Consider the following 9,828-nt stretch of genomic DNA (forward strand, 5'->3'; position numbering starts at 1 on the left):
GCAAAATCCACTGGGAGGTGAATCTTCTGGATGGAGGAATGAGAATGTCCCTGGGACAACAGCTCTCTTTTTCTTCTCCGATCTTCTTACCTTGAGTTATCTTGCAATTTAAGGGTAAATACTTAGAGAGCCAGGATCAGGAATGTATAGACCAGGTGACTTGACAGGCCAGCTGACAGCTGCCCCCACTACCCATTCATAGGAGCCAATGAACTCAGGCCTCCACACGTCTTTCTCTTTTTTACCATGAGTGAAAAATAAATAAGTTGATCTCCATCACATCGAGGTAGATAAGAAATGTTTTAAAAACATAGTCACTCCCAACTTGTACCCCCACCAAGTGTGTGTTGAACAAACGCGCAAAGCATCTTAACTCCGAGAGTCACCTAGTCTTTCCCCAGCCGTGGATGTGAGCCTGGGGGGACACAGACCAAGGAGACCCCTGGCCTGCTTTTGGCTACGCTCATAGGCTAGAGGGCAGCAATGCCCCCTCGTGGAGGAGCTCAGCTCACCCGAGGATGAAACCAGAGAGGGGCAGGGTCAAGCCTGGAGAAAGGCCTTTGTTTGCTGCGACTCCAAGGAGAGACCCTTCAGGATCCTGTATTCAGAGAGGTGTCTGAGAATTTGGGATTCTGAATTCACCTCATTCCTGGAGTTCAGACTTGATTTTGGGAAACTACATCAATAGAAATTTTATGTGAATTTGGATGAGCTTGAAGGGAATTAGAGTGTTAGAATCACTACTCTGACTTCTGAATTAGACCAAGTCGAGGACAATAGGTTGCACTCCAGCCTTCCAGACTCTGAATGACATTCAAAGGTATGTGTTGTGTCTGTAAAGGTCTCAGTAGATGTCGCGCCCCGGTTGGAACCCGAAGAGAGTTTCATGCAGGAACTGTGCACAGAGACATGGGCAGGGCTAAGGGGACAAGAAGCAAGAGTAAAGCACCCAGGTACTAGCAATAATGAACGGTACCACCCGAGGGCTGAACGGGCAACATGAGGGAGCTGTTTGCAGAGCCTGGCAAGAGCCACAACCGTGGACCAAGGGCCACCGACAACCTGGCCGAGGAGTAGGGGGACGTCTCTCTCCTAGATTGTGATCTCATGCTGGTAACTTTCACACCAAACCTGACTGCAATCCAGCGAGAAGGGGAGCCCAGGACTGGTGTGCTGAAGAGGAGCGGGAATCAGATCTGAAGGGGCAGAGAATGACCAGCGCAGAGATGGATACGTTTAAACGGAAAGGCCACGTCTGTGGAGCCTCCCGGGTGACATTGCTCTAAGTGACTGAGAACACTGTGCACGGACCACAGGGTCGGTCCCGCTTCAGGATTACTGATTGGAACCGGCTTTTAGCGACACGAAACCAACTAACAGAGTCAGTAATTTTGTTTTCCAGGAAAGAAAGAGAGAAGACACATCTGACTCGGCGTCCTTCGTCTAGTCCTGAGGGTGTAGCGTGCACGAGGAGAAAAGCCCCTCAGTAAGGGCAGAAGAGTGCACAGAAGGGGACCCCGCAAGAGGGGAAATCCTGCACAGAATTTTAAGGTGGGGGGTAAGAAAGAGAGAACAGAATCTGCCTCCAAGGTGAGGCCCTGGAGGGTAAATGAAAGCCTAGAGGCTGTGAGGAAACGGGGTACATGGGAAGCACGCCAGAAGGAAACAGAGGGCACACCCAGGTTAGGGTAAGTCGAAGGGGAGGTCCATAAAGGAGTCATTTACAAAGCTGTGGGCGAGTGTAGAGGGATAGTGTGCACCCCAGAGCCGGGGGTCCCATCCCTGGGCCGAGGAGTCAAGCACACGGAGCTGTTACTGGAACCCTAGCGGCAGAGAGGGCTGGCTGTGTGGGGAGGCTGTCTCCTAAGAGCTGACACCTTTGGTCCACGGAGTCTGCCTGACAGAACCCACGGGGAAGGAGTCAGAGGACTTCAGCCTCCAGCCTCCGGCCCGTCTCCCCACAAACCAAAACCCAGAGGCAAGAGAGTGGGCACATGCGGCACACCCGATCAGCCTCACGGGCACAGAGGAGGGTGGGAAGGGTGGGGCGTGGAGCTGGAAGGGCAAAGGGAAGAGAGCAACAGCAAAGGCAAACTTTGGGGCCAGTGCACCCGTTACCCTGTGACATACTGTTGATGCTGGGTTATGAAGAGTCTGCTTTTGGTGTTAGGGATGGTACCAGAAAAGGCATATGAATGTCTCTGGACTCTCTGAAAGCTTTGCACCTGGTGGGGCTAGGGAGAATTAGGAACCAATGACAAATGCGTCTAGGCCTAGGCGTCTGCCAGATCCATCAGAAGAGCATTGTTCACGGAACCTTCAAACTTCACCGCCATGTTTGACCCCTCCCTGGCCCTCTCGCCTGTAGCTGAGCCAGGTGACTCCGCCCATTACATTTGCCCCTTCCTTCTATTCCCCTCGCGGCTCCCCAAACCAGCCCCCCCCCATCCACCACCTGGCTGCTGCAGCTGCCTTCCTAACCAGTTTTGCCCTCACCTCTTTTCTATCTAGTCTAGAACCAAACTAATCTTCCCAAGGCTCATAATTCTGGTTCTTTCTATACCTCTGCTTCAAAACTGCTGTGCTCCCTACCGCCTATGTAATGAAGCTTAAGTTCCTTCACTCGGCCTTCCAGGGCCCCCTTTTCCTGCATTTCCAGCCCTTTTGGTTCCTCCCCTCATGTGCCACACCTCCAGCCACGTTTGAGCAGCATCTCGTTCCACGCCCTCTATTGTGCCCCTTCTTAGGCTGTCCCCTCTGCCTCCGGCACCCCCATCGTGCCCTGCCACCTCCCTGCCCCACCTGCCAAGGTTCTCCTCTGCTGTTAACCCTCCTCCAGCCTCCCTGACCACACGAGTCTCTTCCTCCTCTGAAATCGTGCTGCATTTTGCTTGCACTTGTCTTGAAGCTTACCCCAGTCTGCTTTTTATTATAGGAATTTGGTACATAAGGATAAGAATGTCTTTTAGGATTATTGTGGGGTTATAATTAAATAAGATATTATTTTAATATACCTAGACAGGTGGTGGCGTAAGGCAGAAGTTAGTAGGTTGTACATTGTTATGTGTAATTCTGTAATAACAATGTGATTACTGTTATAATTACTACGGACACAATGTGGTGAAGTGGTTAAGAACACAGCTTTGGAACCCAACGGAAGAACAGCCAGCACTTTATTAAGTGTTTACCATGCTCCAGGCACGACGCTACGAGCTCTAGCCTGGATTAGCTACTTCTTCTCTTCAAAATCTTACCCTTTACTTTTTTACTTCATTTTTGGAAGCACACGGTGTGCCGAACACAGTGAGAGGCACTGGAGATTCAGGAAAATCAAAAGAGAAGAGAACTTGCCCTAATAATTTTATTAAGGCAATAAACAAGGAATTTTGAATATTTAGAATATTATTTGTTTATTTTTTAACCACCTGTCTGTCTGTCTCTACCTACTAAAATGCAAGCCCTGGGTGTTTACCCCAAAGAGACAGACGTAGTGAAGAGAAGGGCCATATGCACCCCAATGTTCATAGCAGCATTGTCCGCAATAGCTAAATCGTGGAAGGAGCCGAGATGCCCTGCAACAGACGACTGGATTAAGAAGTTGTGGTCCATATATACAATGGAATATTACTCAGCTATCAGAAAGAACGAGTTCTCAACATTTGCTACAACATGGACGGCACTGGAGGAGATAATGCCAAGTGAAATAAGTCAAGCTGAGAAAGACAACTATCATATGATTTCTCTCATCTATGGAACATAAGAACTAGGATGATCAGTAGGGGAAGAAAGGGATAAAGAAAGGGGGGTAATCAGAAGGGGGAATGAAACATGAGAGACTATGGACTCTGAGAAACAAACTGAGGGCCTCAGAGGGGAGGGGGTGGGGGAATGGGATAGACCGGTGATGGGTAGTAAGGAGGGCACGTATTGCATGGTGCACTGGGTGTTATACGCAACTAATGAATCATCGAGCCTTACATCGGAAACCGAGGATGTACTGTATGGTGACTAACATAATATAATAAAAAATCATTAAAAAAATAAATAAATAAAAATAAATAAATAAAATGCAAGCCCTGGGGTGCCTGGCTGGCTCAGTCAGTGGAGCACGCGACTCTTGATCATAGGGTCATGAGTTCGAGCCCCAACAGGGCGTAGAGCTCACTAAAAAATAAAATAAAACAAAATAATAAAACGCAAGCCCCATGGGGGTGCCTGTAGTTCACTGAGGTAACCCCACACCTAGATGCCAAACCTAGGATAAATCGTGTTGTGGCTAAAGAGAAACCAGCCGGTAACACGGTGGAAACAATGGTGGGTAGGGAATGCGGTGGCCATAGGGTGATCAGAAGAACCTCTTTCTGAGGAGCTAAACCTAAACAATGAGAAGGAGCCAGCCAGGTTAGGACCCCAAGGAAAGACATCCTCTGCAAAGAAACTGTTGGAGACACTGGGGTTTAGAGGGGTGAAACCATGAATGACCCGAGGCCGTCTGGCAACTCCAAGTCGAAGCCAAAATGCAGATTGAGACGACCTGATTTCAGAATGACACGCTTCACAGAGTACATGACATCTGTAAGGAGCTGGTCCCTAACAAATCCTCAGTAAGCATTTTTCCATCCACTCCTGGACTGTAAGTTTTTAAATCAATCTTACCTTAAAAGCATAGAATTATTGAGCAAGCTAGTGAATTAATGATTCAGCATGGATCATTTTTAGGAACCAAAGAAGTCCGTTTCTTTCTGTTTAGTTCCAGAGTGATCTTTTTCCTTTTTTCTCCCCCTGATGAGTGAGCAAGACAGTTGGGGGGTGACGGGAGAGAGAATGTTCCAGGATACTCGAGGTTGGAGGGAATCCCAGACATCTATGGGAGGCACAGAGGGTCAGCTGCCCACTTGGGAGAGCAGCTCCCATTTTACTGTCACTGAGGACCGGGCCAGAGTTGCTGAAAGCATTTTTCTCCAAGTCACAGTGACACTGCATTTGCTTCAAAAGAGGCCAGTCTTGACCAAGGGCCACGCTCTCCAAGACGGAGCAGAGGCTGGCATGGAGAGCAGAGAGGGGAGAGGAAAGCCAATCCAAAAGCCATCATAGTTACGACTGGTCCCCGCCCTGCTCTGGGCCAGCTTCGGCCAGCCTGCTCTGACCTCACTCACAGGGGGCTGCTAAGAGCTGCTCGGGGAGAAGTAGCCAGTCCTCAAAGGAACACAGAGCAACAAAGGGCCCTGCAGCCCGCGAAAGGGCAGACAGCAGGCATGACTCACTGCCCTCTGCGGGACTTTGAGAAGACGTGGCTTCAGTGGAGCGTTCCCTTATTAAAGTTACCGGAACAAGAAGACGATGCAAACAAACCCACAAACAGGAACACAGTTGGGCGGCTTCCAGCTCCTGGCCCTGGTGGCCCCCGAGACAGACCCCCTCGCTCTTCTTTCGGAATTGCATTTAGACAGGCAGCTCACCACCTCTCTGCCAAGTCCCATTTAGCCCTGCGGACCAATACAACTCTGCAACGTCACTGTTAATACCCCCCTTTCCCAGCTGTGCAAAGTCAGACGGAAAGGGGAGAACCGATGTGCCCGGAATCACAATGTAAGTAAGTAGGAACAAAAATATGAACCTAGGTATGTCTGATTTTAAAGCCACTCTTTCCACCACACCCCTTCGCCTTTAAGAAAGATCTAGGCCCAAGGAGGGATTAAAACCTAAATTGCAGAGAAATCTGAAATCTGACTGTGGGGCTGCCTCCATCCAGAAGATTCCATCTGCGAACAAAGCTGGTACTCCAGCCGGCCTCCCTCCCTCCTCTGTGTTAGCCGTCTCACTAATAAACAGCCCAGTGCAAGAAAGTGTCAGGCAGATGACAAGCCCGGAGCCCCGAGGGACTGCTGTTAAATGGGAGCCTTACCGAAAGGATGGGATGTTCAAAGAGGTTCGGTGTTCAGCACGCTCTCTCCTCCCGACTCCTGGGGGAGAAGCTTTCATCCCGGGGAGTCACAAAGTTTGTGGGTATTTCAGGCAGCTTTCTCTTTTTACAGCTGGGCAGGATAGGTAGTTAGGTAGCCCTCGATTTATCACGAAGCCTGCTGGGGGAGATGGCACAGGGCTGGAAGGCGCGCGTGCACGTGTGCGTGTGTGCGTGCGTGCGTGTGGGTCTGTGTGTGTGCACGAGACAGAGATGCAAACAGGGACAGAGACAGAGCAAATCACTCATCCCTACAGTCTCTCAAACAGAAGGAAAATGCCCCCCGCTTGGCAGCGGTGGTGTCAGGAGGAATGACGACTTCACATGCAGGCAACATTTAGACAAGTGGGTCTAATACTAGACCCATTCAGTTGACCTGTATTGTAAGATATTATTCAACCACAGTTGGGACCTGCCGTAAAAGATCTTCGCTGGTTTCATCCCTTCTTTCCTTCTTTCATTCAACCAGCATTTCGGGAGTACTTAGAGAACAAGAATTGTTCTGGGTGCTGAAAGTGCAAAGAAGAACGACACACAGTGTCTCTTTCTCTGAAGAGTGTGGACACAGTCTGGTGGGTTCCCTGACAAACAATGGCACTTGGGAGCCCAGAGGCAATTTGGGCTTGAAATCCCAGCATTCGACTCATTCCTTTGAATTCAGGCCTAGCTGCACTTCAAGTGTCTGTGAATTAGGGGGAACTCAATGACGTGGGTTAGTTGGTCCCTTTGAAATTAAGCACACCCCGAGGAATGAGGAATATCAAAAGGTCCAGGAGCCTACAAATTGTGCCAGACGAATAACAAGGGCAGCATGTGGCCATTTGCAAATCAAGAAAGACCCCTTTCCTTCCTTTCTCCTCTATCATTGTAAGTCTCTTAAGACATAGAGCTCAGTGCAAGCTGCAGTGACTCTTGCGACAACACGGTTCACTTTCAGCATGCTGGCCCTCTGCTCCAAGAAATTTTCTTTTTTGAAAAAAATTTTGTATTTAAATTCTAGTTCAAATACAGTGCAATATATTGGTTTCAGGAGTACAACTCAGTGATTCATCACTTACATATAACACCCAGTGCTCATCGTAACAAGTGCCCTCCTTAATGCCCACCACCCAAATGGCCCATCCCCCCACCCACATCCTTCCATCACCTGTCAGTGTGTTCTCTCTTGTAAAGAGTCTCTTACAGTTTGTTCCCCCCTCTTTTTTTTACCCCTTCCCATATATTCCTCTGTTTTGTTTCTTAAATTCCACATATGAGTGAAATCATATGGTATTTGTCTTTGTCTGACTGACTTGTTTCACTTAGCGTAACACACTCCAGTTCCATCCACCTCATTACAAATGGCAAGATTTCATTCTTTTTGATGGCTGAGTAATATTCCATTGTATCTATACACCACATCTTCTTTATCCACTCATCCATCGATGGACACTGGGGCTCTTTCCATAGTTTGGCTATTGTTGATAAAGCTGCTATAAACATGTACCCCTTTGAATCTGTATGCTTGTATCCTTTGGGTAAATACCTAGTAGTGCAATTGCTGGGTCATAGGGTAGTTGTATTTCTAACGTCTTGAGGGACCACCATACTGTTTTCCACAGTGGCTGCACCAGTTTGCATTCCCACCAACAGTGCACGAGGGTTCCCCTTTTTCCACATCCTCACCAATACTTACTGTTTCTTGTGTTGTTAATTTTAGCTACTCTGACAGGTGTGAGGCGGTCTCTCATTGTGGTTTTGATTTGCATTTCCCTGATGGTGAGTGATGTCGAGCACCTTTTCCTGTGTGTTAGCCAGTTGCATGTCCTCTTTAGGAAAATGTCCGTTCATGTCTTCGGCCCATTTCTTAACTGGATTATTTTGGGGGGGGTTGATTTTGATATTGATTTTGGATACTAACACTTTATCAGATATTTCATTTGCAAATATCTTCTCCCACTCCATAGGCTGCCATTTAGTTTTGTTGATTATTTCCTTCACTGTGCAGAAGCTTTTTATCTTTTATCATTTTTGCTTTTGTTTCCCTTACCTCTGACGCTGTGTCTACTAAGAAGTTGCTACGGCAAAGCTGTAGTCATCAAGACAGTGTGATACTGGCATGAAACCAGACACATAGATCAACAGAAGAGAATAGAGACCCCAGAAATGGACCCACAGCTATCTGGTCAACCAATCTTCTACAAAGTAAGAAAGAATATTCAATGGAAAAAGGACAGTTTCTTCAACAAATTGTGTTGAGAAAACTGGACAGCCACATGCAGAAGAATGAAACTGGACCACTTTCTCACACCATACACAAAAATAAATTCAAAATGGATGAAAGACCTCAGTGTGAGACAGGAAACCATCAAAATCCTGGAGGAGAACACAGGCAGCAACCTCTTTGACCTCAGCCAAATTCTTCTTTTTTTTATAAGTCTGTGTGTCAGCAGTTCAGCCAAAGGTGTTTTTTTGTTTTTTTGTGGGCTTTTTTTTTTTGAAGATTCATTTATTTATTTGAGAGAGAGAGAGAGAGAGCAAGTGGGGGAAGGGGCAGAGGGAGAGAGAGAGTCCTGAAGCGGACTCCCCACTGACTGCAGAACCAGACTCGGGGCTCGATCCCAGGACTTTGAGATCATGACCTGAGCTGAAATCAAGAGTTGGCCGCTTAATGGACTGCTCCAACCAGACGCCCCTAAGCCAGTCAAAATTTTTATTTGACTATGACAGTTGTGGAGTTTTAGGTCATAGTGTTTACTTGACACAAAAATATTGTTTCTGCTATGATTATATACTGGATGGTTTTTAAAAATTATGTTTATTATCATAAAATATTTTCACCACCACCACAATAATAAACAGTATGAACTAGGCCCTCTAAACCCTGGCCTTGCAGGCCTGGCCCTCAGTGAAGCCTTGGCATTAAGACTGAGTTCTGTCCAAATGAATGCCACACGACTGTGACAGTTGGCCATCAGATCCCCACAGTACCTTCGTTGTCACCACTTGCCTGGCAAAGCCAACAGTACTTTCTATGGAAGACAAGTGAGCAGAACAATTTAAGCATTAAAGCTTAAGTCAACTTTCAGAAAATCTCTGCTCTACATCTTTGTAGAGCTACCCCCATCCCCTGATTTCTCCACAAAACCTCTCAACTTGTCTTTGAGAGCCGTGTGCCACCCAAGTCTCCAGGACTCACCAAGGCCTTTCTGTAAGTCAGAGTTGGCGTGTCTCACCTCCATGACTCTGCATCATCTCAGTGATCTAACAACGACCAAAAAAAGGCATTTGAATCACCATTTTGCAGATGGAAAAATAGGTACAGGAGTTAAAGAAATTACTCAAGGTCAGTCAACTGGGAAAGACAGAGTAGGGAATCCACCATATCACTTTGAGCCTAGATCCCAAATTTTCTTCACTGTGCTTTGATTTTAGTTCTAGATCCAAAGCAATATGTGACATTTCGATCATTCTACTTAAAAAATAGTTAATAATTAAAATGCAACTATTACATAGTAGACTTTTTTTTAGTGTTACGGATCAGTAAGATGATTTTTCACATTTTTTACTTCAATGCCCACCCTTTAACCATTAGGAACTTTCTAGAAAATTATCGATTTCTTTGGGGTGATTTTTAAGATTTTCTCCTTCAATGAAATTCTGATTCTCATCAAGGATATCTTTACATTTCTAGACAACACTCACCCCTCCCAAGCTTTTTCTGGAAGAGTGCTATCTTTTTGCCACATTTTGAATATGGAAGAGTTGAACTCAAGATCGGTTGGTTCAGCCCCATGATTAGTCTTAAATGAAAATGTTCTCTTATTCTCTCCAGTGAGGAACTGGACGGCTCAACACCCCATCTTTTGGGTTTGTTTGTTTATCAA

The sequence above is a fragment of the Ursus maritimus genome, unplaced genomic scaffold (genome assembly GCF_017311325.1).
Source record: "Ursus maritimus isolate PB19 unplaced genomic scaffold, ASM1731132v1 scaffold_2, whole genome shotgun sequence".
Lineage (NCBI taxonomy): Eukaryota > Metazoa > Chordata > Mammalia > Carnivora > Ursidae > Ursus > Ursus maritimus.